Source organism: Alligator mississippiensis, chromosome 2 (assembly GCF_030867095.1).
Source record: "Alligator mississippiensis isolate rAllMis1 chromosome 2, rAllMis1, whole genome shotgun sequence".
NCBI classification, from domain to species: domain Eukaryota; kingdom Metazoa; phylum Chordata; order Crocodylia; family Alligatoridae; genus Alligator; species Alligator mississippiensis.
The window spans coordinates 60,443,986-60,464,326 of record NC_081825.1 but is presented as its reverse complement, the minus strand read 5'-3'; the positions used below and the strand labels follow the sequence as shown (position 1 = coordinate 60,464,326).

The 20,341-nt window shown below is 44.8% G+C and overlaps 1 protein-coding gene across 7 annotated transcripts in view; it reads left to right on the top strand.

Annotated features, from left to right (window-relative positions):
* Window positions 1-20,341, top strand: part of CLOCK (clock circadian regulator) — a 119,089-nt gene that overhangs the window by 34,252 nt on the left and 64,496 nt on the right. For all 7 annotated transcript variants that reach the window (XM_059721750.1, XM_059721749.1, XM_059721754.1 and 4 more), the window contains exon 2: window positions 10,944-11,002. The gene's annotated coding sequence lies outside the window, so the exon portion shown is untranslated. The remainder of the gene's footprint in view (window positions 1-10,943; window positions 11,003-20,341) is intronic.

Sequence of the window (20,341 nt, the reverse complement as noted above, 5' to 3'; positions counted from 1 at the left end):
TTTAGGTGGGCAAAGGTAACACCCTGTGGCCAAGTATAGGTTGTGTTTTTGGAAACCCACTTGTTGGACCCTCAGTCAAAGTGAACAGTAATGGACAGGGGATTATCTTTGGATCTATCTTGAAACCAGGCCAAAACATCAAATGGTTCAAGATAGGGGGTCAACACCGGATCAGAAACAGAGAGGGGGAGACGAAGACACGCGGTAAGGCTAGGGTGGTTGGTGGCGGTGCCGATGGTTTCGGCCCAAGCTGACAACGTTAATAGGACGGTGTTGGTGGACGGCGGTGGACTGTCATCGTCTGGTGGTGGGTTGACACCTCGCTCCTGTAGAGGGCTTGCTTGACACAGGAGGACCAATAGACACAAAAGGAACATGTCGTCATCAGATGCAGGACGACTCGAAAGCTGGAGCTGAAAGAAAAGAAAAAGAGACAAGACAGTAACTGATTTACAACCTAAAGGGTCGTTGCGTGTCGGTTTGCGCGTCAGGACAACCAATTGTGATGGGCGAGAAGCGTAGTTGGTCGGTCCTCATGGATGAAGGTAACGGTATAGGTGTTTGGATACTGTTCTGGACGGACGACGGTTCCTTTGTGGATATGCGGATGTGGCTGACGTGGATGTGGAATGGTAATCCAGACTAACTCGTTGGGTGTAAATTTTGGGACCCATGGTTTCGGGGCCCAAGAAGTGGATTCATCCCACAATGTCTTATCTGCATTCAGTGATATGATGACTTCATTGTTTAATTTCATCCAGTTTTTGAAGGTTCCGCCACCTTTTAAGCGCAATCACTCTTTATAGAGGCCAATGTATCTTTCTACTACTCCATTGGATTGGGGATAATACGGTAAGTGCAGATGCCAGGTAATGTTATGGAGGTGAGCATATTTGTCGAGCGCTGAGGAATTAAACGGTGGACCTCCATCTGATTGAATTGTGTTGGGGTCTTCCAACTGGCAATTGCTGTAGTAAGAGCTGATATAATAGCGACGGCGTTGCTCTTTCGCAGGGGGATGACTTTTAGTTGCTGGGTACCAAGATCTACGATAACGAGTCCCTTGTTTGGAGGCTTCGCGCCTGGTAGAGGTCCCAACAGGTCTACTTGCCAGACCTTTCCGGGTGCAAATTGCTGCGCGTCTAGCGCTCCAGCCTGATGGTTCGTCTTATGACACTTTTCTTTGGCGCATGCTTCACAGGCTTGAGATATTCGTTCCCAGTCAGACCTTGTGCCATAGGGTGCGGGAGTTTCTGTGGTGGATCGCCATCGTAGGTGACTAGCCCTTGGTCCTGGGTGTCCCCAGTGTTCATGCAGCCACGTAAGGAACGGATCAAACTGTGGTTTGGGGTTGTCTGCTTTAGCAACTAAGACAACATCACTCCAGAGAGGGTCTTTTAGAAGCTTGTCGATGATTTCATGTACTGGATCAGTTTCAAGTTTATGCGACTTGGTGTGTTTTATGAGCGGTAGAACAATAAATTGGGATAACAGGTCCCAGATTCTTTCCCAATCCTCTAGGTTTTCCGCCGCAGTCGCTGTACCAGTAACAATTTTGTAGACATATTGGGAATCAATAGCTATGATGGGAGTCGGAAGTGTTCCGTCGTGATGTTGAAGACAGTGGCGGATGACAACTTCAAAACCTAAGAGTTCATTTCTTTGGGCTGTGCCCCCTTCCGGGGCTCTGTGTAATCCCACATCATGGCACGGTTTGCAGTAGAACCCGTAGCCCCCTCCATTTCAAGTGGTGCCATCAGAGGCCATCCAGGCTGGGGCTATGGTCCCATAGAGAGTGAGCATTGCGTTATCTTGTGCATCGGGACCGGGCGGCAGGTCTTCGCACTTCCAACAACACCAATGATAGTGGTAATGCAATACCATTTCGTTCCAAGTAGCCGGTTCTCCTTGGAACTGTGAGTCAACCTTTGTGGCGTTCAGCAAAGGTAAGAGAGTAGCAGCTGGTGCTCGAAGCATTCCATGTCCCTGGGATAGTAATGTGACGAGTCTTTCTGCCAACAGAATTTTTCCAAAGGCTCCATAGCGATGTTGTGCCGCCTGGAGAGCTTTGTGTGAGGCATACACCAGTTCGTTTTGGGGGTTATGGGCAGTGGCCCATACATGACTGGCAGTATATCCCAAAGTAATTACTAATGCCTCAGTGAGGTTAAGTGCTTGAAGTGGCGTGTGTTTCACAGCGTGGAGAAGATTACGAAGATCCTTTCTGTCTTTGTCCGTCCAAGGTGTGGCTTTCCTCAATTTGTCGCGGGTCTGACACTGGAGTCTTGCCAATAGCGGAAGGTAATGTGGAGTGATGTAATGTCGATACCAATTGAGATGTCCCAAGAGCTGTTGAAATTGCTTTTTGTGCATTGGTAATGGATCTTCAAGTGTACCGAGCTCCGGGGTTTCGTCGTGTGTGACACCGGATCTAGTTGCGCCGGTAAATCTGGTACCTAGGAATGTAATATTCATCGTGGGTTGCAAGTTTGATTTTTTCAAATTAACCGTCCAGCCCTTAGCATGGAGATGGTCGACTAGACGGCGGGTGACTTCAGCAACAACTTGCTGATCACGACCCATAATGGCAAGGTTGTCAACATAACTCCAAATTTTGAGTTGTTTTTCCGCTGGCAAAGGATAGGAAGCGCAAAAGTTTTTAAGTGTGTCGTTCATTGCGCCTGTGGCCAATGCAGGAGAGTTGCGATATTCTTGCGGGCATACCGTCCATCGGTACATCATACCTTCGACACACATGTTCAAGATTCCGCTGTTGTTAATAATTGGGATGGAGAAAAACATGTTCTTGAGGTCAAGGGTCGTCCCGTACCACTTGCCCCCTTGAAACCTCGCCATTTCATATAAACACTGGGGTAGCGTAAAAGCATTGGGTTGTGTAAGTGGGAGACACCGTTTATTCGCCTCGCGGAAATCCACTACAAGTCAGACTTCGTTGGGTTTTCCGGGCTTCGCGATTCCCCACCCTGGTGATAGGTGGGTACTGGCCGCTATCGGTGTTATACATCCCTGTTGTCCGAGCCTCTGTAACAGGGTGACAAGGGCTTCCCGAAGATGTTGTTTGGTTGGGATTGGTTTATAACGCCATGTAGACGTGTTACGAAGCGTAGGTTGGTGTTGGTCGGGCTCAGCAGTAAAGAATAGAAGAGCTTGAAATATTAAGTTTTTTAACTGGAGTGTCTTAATGCCTGGTACGCCCAAGATGTTCATGCCCCCTAGAACTGCTTCAAGGGGTTTTTTGTGATTCTGTATCCAAAATTTGACTTTTTCAGCAGTTGATGTAGCATTTAGCCCTTGTACCATGATGGTTTTCGAAGTCTTTCTATGAGGTGTCGCAGGTGCTACGACGTTAATTTGTGCTTCCGTGTCGAGGAGAAAAGAAATCTTCTGTTGCATCGAGGGCTTATCGGGGTGAACGATAATAAGGCTGGTATATGGGCGAGGATCCGAAGGGTCAGGCTTTTCTGTAGGGCCGCTGGCTCGCCCGGCGGCCACTACCCGCTTTTTGGCTTCTGGGTGTAATTGAATTCCAACTTTTCTGCTAGGGCCTTTTGCCCATCGTCCCTCAGGGCGCGTAATTGTTGTTTGGTAAGGCCGGACTCTTTTATCAGGAACCAAAACATGGCCTTTTCTGTAGGGGTCCGTCCTGGGACTGGTGGTGAGCCTTTGTAGGGTGGTCTGTTCACTTCAGGTTGTTTTACGGGGTACACTGACGATGGGTCCGGTTCTGTAGCACAATTGGCACCTTGAGTTATTGCTGTTGGCTTCATGAGGGTTTGGATACGGCCCAATTGACTGAGGATGTTCCCGGCCTGTCCGTCTGTTTGCGGGGTAAGGAGGAGGCGAAGAGTGATGGCATGAGATCCCCCATAGATGTCTATGCAAGCTTCCAAGGCTTCAGGGGTGATTGGAACCATTCCGGGTTGCGTTAGGAATCGATGTGGCCACGGCCCAGCGGCCTGTTGCTCCGTCAAGCCGAACCTGTGGTGTTGAATACCCATCGGTAGTGGGCCCCCGTCCCATGTGCAGTACGAGGTTCCTATTATTGCTAATAAAAGTTGTTCTGCCGATGCTATTTCCGGGCGGTCGTTGTGCCACAGGTGGGACTTGTTCACGATTTGGCGTGCTAGAAGCGCAGGGAGTGGTATGGCCCAGTGTTGGTTTTCCATGATTGGGCCGCGGTCGGTGGCGTGTCCTCCACTCCATGCAGCTTGACGGATGAGGAAGCTGGCCTCTTCCATGTCCAGTAATTGTGAGCCAAATTCAACTACCAGTCGGCCAATCCAAATCACCAGGGTTTCTCCCGGTTTAAATTTTGATAGCTGAAAAATATCTTGCATCTCTGTTCAGTTACGGGTGCGGTAGGTGGAAGTAGCGTGAGTTACGCCTTGTGGATCCGTTGTGTATTTTGTAACAACGATAGGGAAGGCCGTTTTCATGGAAGTCTACGAAGACTTCATTGGTGGGGGCAGATTCTCCGTTGGTAGGGAGGGATATATTAACTTGGAGGTTCTTTTTTCTTCATCATAGGGAGGCGGTAGCTGATGTTCCGGGGTTGGAGCCGTTGGGTCTGCCCCGTTGCACTCCCGTAGAGAATGAGGTAGTTGTGGACCTCCCACAACTCTGTCCTCCGCATCCTTTTCTGAAGCTCCGCCCTTCTTCTCCAATTCTGTGAAGAAGCTGAGTTTTTCGCCGGCGCCATATTGGGGCAATGGTGTAGGCGATTGCTGCGCAGCAGCATTTTCAGCTGCGACTTTTCCCAGGGTCAGAAGTTGGCTATTCAAATTTTCAATATCGCGCGTTGCGTTAACAAATGCGCGGAACAGAACATTAAACACTTTTTCTTTTTTCCACTTGGGGCCTGCCCATTTGTTCGCGGTGCGACCCTTCGTCTCCAAGTTTTCACGGAGCTGGGTGAAGAGTTTGTGACTGGGGGACTGGGGCACCATGGTCGGACAGTTAAACTTGTCGGGGGGTGTTCCTTCCCCGCCCTCTCGTACGTGGCAGATGCAATGGGCAATCTCTTGGGCGGGGGTTGGGTCCACCCCCGCCGGCACTTTTGCCGCTGCCACCACCTTCACCCGATGTAGGGATGTGATTCCCGCTTCGTCCCTGGGTCTGTACGTAACCCCTTTAGCACTCATAACACACCCTAGGACCCTCACATCGAGCTGAGCGCTCCACTCTTTCCCTTCTCCCACTTCACCCTTTAGGGAGAAGTGTCCAGTAACCGCATTCAGTCCTATTCCCCTTGCCTGATGGTAGGCAATGTGTGCCCATAGTTCATCCGAATCGGACGTCAGGCAGTCCCCACTGCGCCATGGGCAGTTCTTTACTAGTTCCAACTCCATTGCGTCTTCCCCAGATCCTGTTCGTGACGCCATGATGACTTCGTGCACTGCAGTGAAGGGTACGAGACCTTTGAAGGCCGTCAGGCGGGTACTTATGACGTTTGGAGTGGAATTAGGCACAGACGCTTATCGGTTGCAAAGCAAGATTATTTACTCACGCCGTTAAGGTGGTGAAAGACGGAGGTCAGAGATATTTGGTTAGTTACAGCTTAAGGTTCGAAGGTCGGTCTGCATGAAAGTCTTTCATCGGGCAGATAAACGGAGAAAAAAATCGGGCCGGCAGGTCGGTGATTTACATCTTAAGATTGGGTCGAGACGCGAGGGGGGCACTGGCAAGTGATCAAGTTGTCAGTTACTCTGATACGTGTGATCAGAGGTCTCCAAGGTTCGTACGGAGGTCCCCCCTTCTTCACGGAAGTGAAGATGGGTTTTATTTGTATATAAGCCAATTGTTTTTCGCCACGTCATAAATTTAATTAGAATCGCCAATTGTATAGTGGTCTTCGCTAGGGTGTTATCATAGGAACACTCCCGGATACTCCCCTGTCATTCCGACCACTTACAATGATTTATATAAAGCAAAGAAGGCAAAAGTTTTTATCTCTGTTAGTGGCGCAGTAATAAATTTCTTTTTTACATGCGCAGAAAAAAACCCTGTTATTTTCATCTTGTTAGTTAACCCTTAGTTACCTTGTATAGACTAAAACTGTTTTGATTAATATATTTCTTGCTTGTGGCATGGGCAGTACTTAATTTGGTTGTGACACAAGTTAGCTGAAGATTAGGCTCTATCCCTGCTCTATGTAGCCATAACTCTGAAAAAAAATCTGTTTTCTTCATTCTGCCTTTCAAAAACAAAAACAAAATTGTCTTCTGCAAGGAAATATGGTATAGTTTTTATACTTTTTTTTTTTTTTAAATCATAGGAGGAATATTCACTTGAAATCTGTTTTAATAAAAATCTGAACTGGAATAAGGATATTGAAAATGTGAGTACTAAAACCAGACAAGACTTCTGTGGAGTTTTCTCCTTTTTTAGTAAGATGGGAAGAAGGGTAGGACTGGCAGCCCTAAGGATCTGTATATTTAGGGTTGAGTGCATTTTATTGTATGGGGCTGAACTATGGAGTGTTGATCCCATGCTTTACTCAAAAATAGGAGAAAAAATTAATTACTGTACTTTTAAAGGCAGCTTTTATCTCTGATCCTAATTTTATGATATGGGGCTCATGTAAGACATACATTTAAGAATTAAGTATGCCAGCATACAGACAGATAGGCAGTGAGACTTTCTTGAACTTGATTTTTTTGAGATAAAGCACTCCTTTGGCCTAGAAACCTACCTATCTACAACACAAACTATAAACAACAAGAGGCTGTTACTAGATTGCAATTCACTCATGTGAGATATGCAGTTGTCATGGGCAGGTGTTGGATCCCATATGTGTATAGAATATGTCTGTGTTGGAAGGAGTATGATGACTTAAATCAGTATTTGTGGTCTTGCATTTTTCTTTTTTGGAAGAAATGACAGGAAAATTGATTTTTCTGTTAGAGAAAACTTTTAAATCCTGGGCTACTGAAGAAAAAACAATTTGGCTTCTCTCTAATAATGTAATCTGTCCTATATTACTTGGGTGTATATGCATTACTTTCACAAAGATTAAGGACCAAAATCAAATAGACCCCCCCGCCACCCCACCCCGTTTTACTGTGTTCCCACTGCTTCATCTGGACTGAGGGAGCCTGCAGAGCTTGATGAGATGTATACATAGCATTCAGCCCCCTCCCCCCACAGCTACAGGAACAGCACTGCAAGCTCTCTGCTCTTCAGCAGCTCAGCCTTTGAATGTCTATTGTGGCATCTCCAGGCAAGTTTTTTCTAGGAGGAGAAGAAACCCAGGAGAATTCTACCAAATTACTTTAATGTGTGTATGCAGCCAAAGTTGATGAAGACAGTAAAAATGTGAAACTTTTAAATCAGTAAGTTCTGAATAGCACTGAATATCTTAAAGTAATCCTGACGATTTTTCTATGAGCACTACAAATATTGCTCTTTTGTTTGAGTTTCTATTTCATTAGTACCCTTCATTAATTTGTCAGCATATTAGACATAGTTTCATAGTTGAAAGCCTTAAACTCTATGGCTAGCCCCAGTAAGTTTTCTTCCCTAAGTAGTGCATAGACACATCATCTAATTTACATAGTTGATTTAGGATTTTCTGTTAAGGCTTCTAGTGGTTGAAGTCCTAATTTCTTGATGCCAGCATTAAGTTGAGTAGCAACAGGACCCTGCCTTTTACCGATGGCATCACTGAAACCTCATTTACAGTCTTTTGTGATTAAGGTATACTCTGCTGAGCAGAAATGCATGTTCCCTTAAAAAGAAAACCTCATTCTATTTTGCCTACTTTATAGCTGACCCATTTAAATGAGAGCCAAAAATCTGAATATCGTGTGTGGGTTCCTCTTTGTGGGTTATGTATGCCTGGAAATTTTTAAATAACAGTTCCATCAGTGCAGTTTGTGAGATCCAAGCATTTTTATGAATCTCCCTTAGTGCTCTGGATTATTTGAGTTAAGTGCTGATTACCAAAAGGCAAATGAGACAGCTAGTTAGTGGAAGGAATAGTTTCAGATTAATTTGCCACAATAAACAGTTTTATTTGAAGTAGTCAAATATAACTTTGTTTTAAACATATACAGACCTGGATTGGTTGTTGAGATGTCTTGGCATTAAGTAGTTCTGATTTTAACTCGTTTGAGAGCAGTTTAGAAGGGAGAGGCTTAAACATTATGTTACTACCAAATTGAGGGCTGTTGAGAACACACAAAAGATGGAGGCTAGAGATGAACATGAATCATAGACATTAATCAGACTAGAAAAGAGAGACAGTATTTGTTTGGACATGCCATGGTGGTAAAAATGGCATAAGTTGCTGTTTCTGAACGAGGCCCAAAAGGTGCTATGAATAGTCAAGTAGGCAGAACCAACACAGCCCCCAAATAGACACTATAATAAAATCAGAGGCATCATCTTATGTAATAAGGGTGGTGATGCTCTTTTTATGATGAATGCAGATAATGCATACATGCTAGAAAAATTGAGATTAATAAAACCAACTCATTTAGGAGAGCTGAATTTGAGAAATGAACACTTTGAGAAATGAATTCCCCACTCCTTCCCTCCCTTTCTCCCTCCCACCATCCTGCCTGCTTTGCTGCCTTCCAGTTCCTGGTGGGGCACTGTGTGGTTTCCTTTCCCCCTTTCCCTGCTGGACTGTGTCCAGCCCTGCACTAAACTATAACTGATAAACTGATCAGTTATCACTGGGCTTATCAGTTAAACCTTTCCTATCCCTATTATGGAGCCCTGTGGGGATTCTACAACACTGTTTGGCTAGGGACAGATGGTCAAAAAGCCTGAGGCTATATCAATTCAGTCTTTGCAGGTTAGTCTAAACTGCACAGATTAAATTGAAACAGAAGTGAACAAATGTTTACTTTTGATTCAGAAAATGCAGCCACAGGCCTGCAGTGGCTCAGGCCAGAAGCCGAGGGATGCTCATGGCTCTCTGACAGTGTGTTCACTTCTTCTTCCCCCAAGGTCTCTAGGATTTGCAGTTCACAGTCAGAGCAACAGGACTCTGCAGGGTTGCTCATCACTTCCTCTTCCTGCTTCCAGGTGCCTCTGGGATTTGTAGTCCACAGTTGCAGTCAGCAGTAAGTTTGAGTGGGGGAAAGGGTGTTTAACCCCCCTCCCTGGACCCAGCCTCTAGCCGGGGTTTGCTTGGGGGAGCAGGGAGCAGTCTCCATTCCCCCCTGACTGAGCTGCATTGTCAGCTGGGCTTCCCTCCTCCCCTCCCCCCCCCCCCCCCCCCCGTCAGCTAGCCTTCACTGCTCCATTTAGGGAGCAGAGGGACAGGCCAGTCCTGCTCTCTGGAGGAGACAGCCCAGCCTAGCCCAGGGCTGCAAAGCATGCTGGGGAACTGTGATTTAACTTGAACCAGGAAGGGACCTGGGACAGAAGTTTCATAAACCAGTTTGACCCAAATCAGTTAAATCTGATACTACATTCAACCAGGTTTATCTTAAACCAGTTTCAGCCAGTTTGCAACTGGTTTATGTGCATTGAGCTTCTGTTCTGTTACAGGTTTAAACCAGTTTCTGATCACTTAAACTGGTTTATGTGTAACTTCTCTCCCTACCCTTTGTACACTGTGTGAAACTAATTGGCTCATATAGAAATGTTACTTGAAATTGTAGGTGACTTGAAGTGAGGGCAGGATCAGTTCATATATTTGTTACTCTTTGACTGGTGAGAGTTTTTGGCAAGTCTGGATTCACAGAACAATATATGAATGTTGTGGTAGCTATATCATTACATTGAAAAGGTTAACATTTGGTTTTAAATGGGAAGCGTAAAATTTGCAGAAAATTATAGGATTCACACCTTTGGGGAAGTCCATTATGAAGTCATTTGTAAGAAACAAGGACAATTAAATCACACTGAGCTCCATGCTACTAGACTACATTGTTACTCATACCTTAATTAACTGGGTTAAAGTTACCTTGGGTTTCTCTGAGCTACACTGTAACATTGTTTTGTGATCTGTCTCCTACTGTAGTAATCTTGTTTCTGAGGAACTTTTTGTCACAGTAAGATTATAATCTTTTATCATGTCCCTTGGAAGCAATGCCCATTGTACATGGCTGAATGGATCAGAATAACATGCAGTTCTTATTGGTGCTAATAATGTTGAAAAAGTGACAGCTACTTTTTATGTGCTCTTATGACTTATAATATAATAGTGACCCTTCAACTATGTATATCTAATTAGTCCATCCTTCTCCCAAATTTAGTCAAGGGATGCTTTGTCATGGAAAACAAGCTATATGCAAAGTTTGTTTGTTTTCATTTGTTTTATTTCATATTGAATTGTGTTTCTCCCCAGATGTTCACTACAACCAAAAATATGCTAACACCTTCAATTCTCATTTTTGATGATTTGATAATGCAAAAATAGTGAATTGAATTTTTATTTTTGTTTTAACTCTAACTTCCCCAGAACCATTCCCTTCTGGCCTTAGTTCAAACATACAGTTTCAGTCTTGGAAGAATCATAAGAGAATTATTTTAGAAAATATTATTTCATACATTTTTTAAGAAACCCATGACACGTGATAGCTGGACATACCATGTATGACAACATTAGATGGATTGTTGAGATTTCCCGGTAAAAGAGATGAGGTAAAACATAGTAACTTTTTGCTGTGTATAACTTGGAAAGAACGGATCAGTTTGCAGTTGCCCTTGTATTGTGGCCACTGTGGCCAAGTTTTTTCATTAATTATTTGGAAGCAAATTCTTAAGGTGTAAACTGTCTTGGAGACTTTTATGAAGGATTTATGTACTTGGAAACTGAATAAAATATGAAACTACTATTTTGAATGCCGTAATAAATCTCTCTTCTTTGTTTGGTAAGGGCAAGGAGGAGTGTAATGTAGGTGCCAAGGATTCAAATTCTGAGGTACAGAGTTTTTGTTAATTATAATTTACTGTTTCCATAACAGGCATCTGTAGTGGGAGGGAAGTGGAAGAATCCAGTGGCAGCCACCAGAACGTCAGAAAAGTAAGCTTTCCATTTTGTTAAATGTTGTTGGTTTTATAAGCAGCATCAACTTTTCTCCCACCCTTCCCTCTTAAAGCAACTGAAGTCCATATTTTAAATCGGGGGTTGCCAACCTGAGGCACACGTGTCATAAGTGACATGGAAAGCCTGTGTGTGTGGCACATGGCAGACCAAAGAAGGGACACGCAGCCTGGTGGCTGATGGGGCAGAAAGCAGAAACAGTGGTAGATTGGGCAGGGAGCATAGGGCTGGAAGCTAAAATCAAAGTAACAGATGAAGTAGGAACACAGGGCAGGGAGCAGAAGACAGAGCAGCCATTTGGGCAGAGGAATGGGATCGGATTGGCATTTGGAGAGGGTGTGAGACTAATTAGTGACACCTGCCAAAAAGATTGACCCCCACTACCCTAAGCCATAACTAGACCAATACAGAACTGTATGCTGTAACTGCAATTAAAATATTTTCTTTTCTTTGCATCTGGTTTTTAAATTTGAGTCCTTCAGAATTTATTCTCTCCAGTTTTTTTTCTTCTTTCTTGTACTCTTTCCCTTGCTTATCACTTTTCAGGATTGTGTGAGGTTTTTAAATCTTGAACTCTGCTGCCATGTGGCTACTTCCATGTTAGGTCAAATTAATTGCCTCTGGCTCTGTGGTAAGAAAAAATATTTGAGATATAGAATCATAGAAAGTTAGGGTTGGTAGGGACTTTAGGAGGTCATCTTGTCAAAACCCCTGCTCGAAGCAGGACCATCCCCAACTAGATCATCCCAGCTAAGGCTTTGTTTAGCTGTGTCTTAAAAACCTCCAAGGATGGAGATACAGCAGCCTCTCTGGGTAACCTGTTGTAGTGTTTTACTACCATCCTAGTGAGCAAATTCTTCCTAATATCTAACCTAAACTTCTTCTGTTGCAACTTGAGACTGTTGCTCCTTGTCCTGTCATCTGCCACCACTGAGAACAGTCTAGATTCATCATCGTTGTATCCTTCCTTTAGGTAGTTGAAGGCTGCTATTATATTCACCCCCCCCCTCCAATCTTTTCTTTAGACTAAATAAACCAAGTTCCCTCAGCCTCTCCTGGTAAGTAATATGCCTCAGCCCCCTCACCATTTTTGTTGCCCTCTACTGGACTCTCTCCAGTATATCCACATCCTTTCTGTAGTGGGGGGCCCAAAACTGAACATAGTACTCCAGACGTGGCCTCACCAGTGCTGAATAGAGGGGAATAATCACTTCCCTTGACCTGCTGACAACACTCCTACTGGTGCATCCCAGTATGCTGTTAGCCTTCTTTGCAACAAGGGCACATTGCTGGCTCATATTCAGCTTATTGTTCACTGTAACCGCCAGATCCTTTTCTCCAGAGCTGCTGCCCAGCCAGTCAGCCCCAGCCTATACTGGTACATGAGATTGTTCGGTCCTAAGTGCAGGACTTTGCATTGTCCTTGTTGAACCTCATGAGATTTCTTTTGGCCCAATTCTCCAATTTGTCTAGGTTACTCTAAATCCTAGACCTACCCTCCAGTGCATCTACTACATCTCTCAGCTTGGCGTCATCTGCAAACTTGCCTAGGGTGCACTGTATGCCATCTTCCAGGTCATTGATAAAGATATTGAACAAAACCAACCCCTGGGGCACTCCACTTGATACTGGTTGCCAACTAGACATCGAGCCATTGATTAGTACCCTCTGATCCTGATGCTCCAGCCAGTTTTCTATCTACTTCACAGTCCGTTCATCCAGCCTGTACTTTCTTAGCTTGCCTGCGAGAATGTTGTGAGAGACCATGGGTGGCTGGTGCCGCCTTAGTCAGAGGGGGCATATGTGCCCACCGCCCCCCTGCCCCCAGGTGACCAGTCCTGCTGACCATAGGGGGTGGGATCCCTCCGGAGCTGATCTTGCCAACTGGTAGGGGGGATGTCTCCCTGGGCGATCCTGCAATGGCCAGTCACTGCAGCCATTTCCGTGAGCAAGTGGCCACTTCTGGGAGCAAGCGCCGGCTGATCAGTCCAGCACTGCCTCTAGCAGTTCTTCCTCCACAGTCCTGGAGGTCTCCTCCAGTATCAGATCGATTAACTCCTCATGGCAGAGGATGCTTTGGAGCCTCACCACTTCTTCCTGTCAGTCTCTTGCCTGTTCCCTGAGAGAGACCTCCCCGAGGCAGCACTCACATTGCAGGCACCCTTCACCTGGCCATTACTGGAAGGAACCTGCAAGCTGCAGTCCTCACAGCACCACACCTGGACCCAGGTGGAAGCCTCAATGGTGAGCAGTCCTTCCTGGACAGAAACCTCACAGGTGCAAGCAGTGGCAGTGGCTCTGGCATTGTGACATCCTCCAGCCATTTCCCTGAGTCTCTTAATCTGTCTCTTCTCATACTGACCTTCTTCTAAGCATACTTTCCCTAGCAAACTCACCTGGAAGCTGGCCTGTTTACTGTTCCTTGGCCCCAAATAGTTCCCTTTTCCCTGCTTCCTCGCACGAAGGTGAAAACCTCTCTCCTCAAAGGGGTTGGGAGGGGGAGCTGCAAACTGCTTGCCCTGTTTGCTGCCCCTGTTTGCTGGTTTTTTGGTTGCTCAGGAGGACTTCTTTTATACCCTGCTGGGCCTGGACTGGCTCCAGCCCTCATTAGGGCTTCTGTCAGGCATAGGTAGCAATCACTCGGTTAGCAACACACACAGCTTCTCAGAATATAGGCCCCAAACACACACAGCCTACCAAACAAACACTCAGCAAGCCAAAGGCATGGGCAGATCTGGATCACTTACTTTCCCTGGGCAGAGTCTGGTGCCTTGTGTCTTGCTTTGCTTCCCCTTCTGCCTCTTGCTCCCAGCAGACTTGCCTGAAAACTGCTTGCCCTGTTTGCTGCCCCCGTTTGTGCTGGCTCCAGTAGCATTTGGTTAAAAAGCATAATAAATTATCCCTTGCAAGGAAAAGGCTAAATTGCTTCAGGATATCTCTTCTGTACACACACAGCAGGAGTGGGAAGAAAAGAACTGTTTTGAATATTTGGGGAAAAAAATTAAGAGGTAGAGCGATATAGTCTTTGCTGATTTGGGGCTGTGATGTTATAGACTGGAATCTTAGTATTTTTCCATGCTCAAACTCTTGGGCTATAAGTGATAGTCTAAAGAGCTGGGGAGGCAGGACAAATAGTCTTCTCTATACCAGCACTTAAATAATCATTTAGGTATGTGTGATTCATCCGCATGGGGAGAGGTAAGCATCCATTTAAAAAATATACAGTTTTGGAGAAAGCTTGTCAGCCATCAACTATTGTAAAAGTATCCCACTAACAGACCCTTACTTATATCTGTTATATACTTACGTTTCTACATAAGCAGAATAATTATTTCAGAGCTTCCTGCAACACTATTTGTAGCTATAATATATAGCCATATTTGTATATTTGAGTATTAAAACATGTTATCTGTCTGAACTTTTGTTCCTGTAGAAACTGTGAAGCCACCCTTCACGAATCTTAATACTAGCTTTCAGGTTTAATTCATCCTTTTATTTGATTTACTTAGCCTCATACTAGTGCTCTTTAGATATATAAATACCCTGCGAAAATATGTCCTCAACATCTTATTAGAATATTCAAAATTTAGGTTGATGTATGTTGCTAAATAAATGCATTGCTTTTTTTTTAGCAACATGTCAATATATTCACATTACCCTTGTGCTCTGCTTCCTTCATTGGCTCACCATTGCATAGAGACTTCAGTTCCAGGTTTGCCTTGGTATTCTGTTACCCTTACTTACCTAAGGGAATGTCTTGCTCCAGATATTTCAACCTATGACAGATTCCCTTGGATGATGAAATAGTCAAACAGCAGGGAAAACTTTTGTGTGGGAGGTTTTTTGTGCTTTTTTAACAGGACCCGCACCTAAATTGTGGAACTGGCTTGCCCAGAAAGAAGGAGTTAACATGGAACTAACAGATTCTAGAACTAATAACTTCCAGAACTAAATGCAAGCACCATTTAACCAATTTAGTTAAAAAGAGGATGCTGGATTTCCTGCACATCAGCTGCTCTGTGGTAACAGTTTTCTCTGTCTTCCCTACCCTGTGCCAAATGGAAATTAAACCACAATAAGTCAGCCTTGTTTTATTTAGGGGCCCTCTACACATGCAGGTTAAGGCATGATGAGATCTAATGTGTGATCCCAAAATTGTGCATCCTGCCATGCATGTGTGGCATGGCAAGAGGCATGACTGTGGATCACACATTAGATCCAATTGCACCTTATTGCCGGTGTAGGGGGAGCCCAATCAGGATTGGGCTTCCCTTGCATTGGCAAGAAGCAGGCACCCATGGCTGAGAGTCCCCTTTGCTGACAGGGCTTTCAGCTGCAAGGGCCACGTGCAGTCTTGGGATCCAGAGAACCCATAGCTGATGGGTAAGACGCAGCTGGAACCAAGAGCCCCGTTTGGGCCCATGGGTTTCGCACACCCCCGAGCCTCGGTTGATCATGGCAGCTGCAATCCCTAAATCAGGGGTTGTACCCATGTGGTTGAGTGCCCTGACAGCTGATGGGGCTCCCAGCCATAGGACAGACCCTGCTACACATGCAAATTAAAGCTCAGTAGCAACTAGCTATACATTTATTACATGTTTTTGAGATCTAGCTTCATGGCTGCTTGGAACTTTTTATCATGTGATAGCTACTTTGCATGTGTAGCTGGTCTCAAGGTAATTGTGCGATACCTGTAACATGTAGAGAGGGGCTTAGTGATAATTAGTGTGTATTTTATAAGGCTATCAAAGAACTTAGCTTTGTTTGTTTTGGTTTTTTTTAGCACTTTGTATGTTCATAGCACAGTTTGAACCAATTTTAGTTGTAGTTAAGATTTCTTAGCACAGTAAATAGGGCAGGTGTGAGGAACATGGGGTGTGTCTACACGTGTATTTACGTGCACCTAAACTTAATGCACCTTTGCTTAAGGCACATTAAGGTGATTTAGGGTCTCATCTACATGTGGACATACTATTGCACATTAAATTTAGGTGCAAATAACCAAGTCACATTAGCGCACATGTAGACGTGCTAGTATGCATTAATGCGGTGTCTATCCATTGACACACAGTGTGTTAATGCGTGTTAGCCTGTCTACGCTTGTACTATTGCAACTTAGCTATTTGCTCCTAAATTTGATACCTGCTTTATGCAGGTATCAAATTTAGGCTCACATAGCCTTAAGGTGCATGTGTAGACATGCCATTTTTAAGTTGCATTAAGGGTGTGTATGTGTAGACATGCACCCTTCTTAATGTGCCGTAAAAATGGTGATTTTAGGCTAAGCCCACTTAGAGGCACATGTAGACGTGCCCATGCAGTTGGTAATCATCTGTTAAAAAAGATGGCTTTCAGTGAATGTACCAACACAACAAAGGCAGAACAGGGATAGTCAGTCACAGCTAAATCAGTGATTTAGCAGTTGTCACATCCTTTTAACTTAAATGTTTTATAGGTATCGTTTCCTAAGTTTAAAAAAAAATACAATAAACACAGATTCCATCACGTGGAACAAAATTGACCTGCAGCTTGGTTCATCAGCAGTTTTTCAACCTTTAGCTCCATAGCAGAGACTAGAGTAATTAGTAACAATGATAGGCAGGTCTTCACTGCTGAATTCAAATTAAATATATGCTTTCTCACACTTCACAGGTACTTACTGTCAGCTAATGAATGAAAAAAGTTGAATTTCTAGGTTCAGTTATACACTCTGGAGAAACAGATACCAGTGGCCTTTTCTTCTCCTGCTGTTGCCTCTTCCATTTGTGCTTCTCCCCCATTAAACCTAATGGCTTGAGACCCTTCACCTACTTCCTCTGTTCCTATCTAGGCTGTTCCCTACCTTTTCCTGCCAGATTCCAACACAGTGTCACCACATTCTGCTGCTTTCACTCCAGCCCCTCTTCTTTTCTTGTCCTCATTTGTTAAGAACACAGAAAAAAAATAACAAAGAACACATAAGATAGTTTTCCTGCCCTGAATCCTGGCACCTTCCATCACAATAACCTGGAGCAGAAATTATTTAGAAAGGCTCTGCCCTGTTCACTCTTTGGAGTACCTGGATGCAGCAGGCTCAGTCACTGAGAGATGGTGCATGTACTGGCTGGTCTGAAGGCTGGAGTTGGGATGAAGCATACTCAGTGCAGACAGCACCTTCAGAGAATTTATTCAGAATCAGGTTGGCTTATTCTGAGTAATTTCATTTCTGTGTGATTTGTGTTTCTTTTTCAAATACTCATAATGTGGCCACATTTGGTCATGTTTTCACAGGTACAGTAAAAGAGACATATCTGATACTAGGGTGACCAGCCTTTACAGTCATGTTCCACAGTAGGGAGGTGCAAGGTGTTATTTTAACTTTTTTTAAAACAGCCACACTATTAACAATCCATTTTCTTGTAATTACATTTTCAGACATGGTTAACCTGTTTTTTCTGAAACGTTAAAAAAAAATCATCTTAGAATTAACACTAAGCGTAGAAAATTTTGGCACAAATGCTTAGTTGAGCAAAAACATAAGCCCCAGTTTTTCAGTTGTTTATAAATGGGAAATGATGGGCGACTAACTATTACCTACATTGCCTATACATAGTAATATAATCACCTGTTTACAGTGTCTTATTTAACTTTCACTGGTAATTTAATTGAGAGAGAGAGCTTGAAGCTGGGTTTTTAGCATCCCAAGTTTCCTATCCACAAGGTTTTTAGGTGTTCTGGAGTAGGTCTCTCACCTTTTGAAGCTATTCCACTTATTTATAAATGAAATATTAATTGGGCTACCAAGAGGATTTTGGTTGTCCTGTTTGGAATATTGGTTTATATCAATTTACCCATCTTAACCCTTCACCTGAAGTTTACCAGTAAAATGTATCAGCTTTATGCTGACAATTCCTCTTTGGTTCCAGGCCTTCTATATACTGAATTGAGAGGAGTGGAAATGTACAATAGTAGGTTATGGGGATTGCTGTTAGAGCCAATTTTATTTAATATCTTCAATGGAAATCTGAAAGATTGCATAAACAGTATATTAAATACTTGACAGTTTAGATAATTAGTGGGGCTGTGTGAAAAGGCTGTTTCGATTCAGTTTTGGATTCAGCTGTTTTGGAGGACAAAGATTCGTTTTGGTGTTTCAGATCACTGTCCTGTTTTGTTTTGGCCGCATCTCCTCTGAATCTGTTTCGAACGGGCTGCAAGGAAAGCTTTGCAGTCTTCCTGGCGCTCTGTATGGGCTGTGCCAAACAGTTGCTGCTAGTTCTAGCCTACAGCACCAGCATGCTGAAACCCTGCACGCAGATCAGGGGGCCCGCACCCCCTGGGAAGAGCTGGGGAATTCACCCAGGAGCTAGATGTCAATGTCAGGGCAGTCCTTCCCCACCTCTTTCCCCTCCCTCTTCTTAGTTTTTGTTTCCCTGCAAGCCAGGCTCCAAAACTCCGAAATTCTCCAAAACGTTTCCGAAACATTTTGGAGCCTTCCATTTTGATTCGGATTCGGTGTTTCGGGCACCAGAATGGCCTGAAACACTTCCAAAACGAAACAGCTGTGGAATTTTTACACAGCCCTAATAATTAGCAGTTGTTTAACCCAGGTGAGGAAAGAGATAGCAAAGCAGGTCTATAATTATTTAAAAAGAAGATATGATAAAAAAACCTGAATTGAAATATGGCATAGGTAGGTTTTACCTTGATGTGTTACAGATGTCTTCTCCAAGGTCAGAGAAGCAAAGAGAGCTGATATTTTTAACAGTTTCTTTGCCTCTGTTTTCTTGAACAGGGACTGGGACATCCCACCTACCAGAGGTAGGGACAGTCTCGGGGATAGCTCTGTCAGGCCTTCAGTCAGCGCAGATGTAGTTAGGGATCTTCTGGAAGGGCTAGACATTTTTAAATCCGCAGGTCCAGATGTCCTCAACCCAATGGTGTTGAGGGAGCTGGCACGGATCATCATGGAGCCCTTGGCCCGGCTGTATGAGCATTTGTGGATATCTGGCCAGGTGCCGGGGGATTGGAAACTGGCTAATGTAGTCCCAATTTTCAAGAAAGGGAGGAAGGAGGACCCAAGTAACTATATGCCTGTAAGCCTCACCTCAGTGCTCGGGAAGATCTTGGAGAGAATCATCAAGGAGCACATCTGTGGGGGCCCAGCTGGGGACATCATGCTCAGGGGCAATCAGCATGGGTTCATCAAAGGCAGGTCCTGCCAGACCAACCCAATTGCCTTTTATGACCAAGTAACTAAATCCTTGGATGATGGTGTCGCTGTGGACGTAGTCTTTCTGGACTTCAGGCAGGCCTTTGACACTGTCTCTCACCCCATCCTCATCAATAAATTAAGCGACTGTGGCATTGATGCCTGCACAGTTTGATGGGTAAAAAATTGGCTGATGGGTCGCACCCAGAGAGTAGTGGTGGACGGGTTGTACTCAATCTGGCAAGATGTGAGCAGTAGCGTACCCCAGGGCTCGGTCTTTGGGCCCGCACTGTTTAACATATTCATTAGCGACTTGGACAAGGGGGTGGAAAGCATGCTGTCCAAGTTTGCTGATGACACTAAGATGTGGAGCAAGGTGGACACACTTGAAGGGAGAGGGAGGCTGCAAACAGATTTAGACAGACTACAAAAGTGGGCAGATGAGAATAGAATGGGGTTCAACATAGACACATGCAGGGTGCTGCACCTTGGGAGAAGGAATCCACAGCATACATACAGGCTGGGGAGCTCCCCTCTTGAAAGCACAGAGGCGGAACGGGATCTTGGAGTCATTATTGACTCCAAGATGGATATGAGCCACCAATGCTAGCCATACCTTGTCATGCATCCAAAGATGCATCTCAAGCCGGTCCAGAGAAGTGATACTCCCCCTCTATGCGACTTTGGTCAGGCCGCATTTGGAGTACTGCGTCCAGTACTGGGCGCCGCACTTCAAGAGGGATGTGGCCAGCCTGGAGAGGGCTCAGAGGAGGGCCACCCACTTGGTGAGAGGGCAGCAGGACAGGCCCTATGAGGAGAGACTGAAGGACTTCAACCTGTTCAGCCTCAGCAAGAGGAGGCTGAGGGGGGACCTGGTGGCTGCCTACAAGCTCATCAGGGGAGATCAACAGCAAACAGTTAGAGCCCTTTTCTCCCTAGCACCACCTGGGGTGACAAGGAACAATGGTAATAAGCTGATGGAGAATAGGTTTAGGTTAGAGATCAGAAGGCAATATTTTACAGTTAGGGTGGCCAAAATCTGGAACCAGCTTCCCAGGAAAGTGGTCCTCGCCCCTACCTTGGGCAAATTCAAGAAGAGGTTGGACGATCACCTGTCTGGGGTCTTG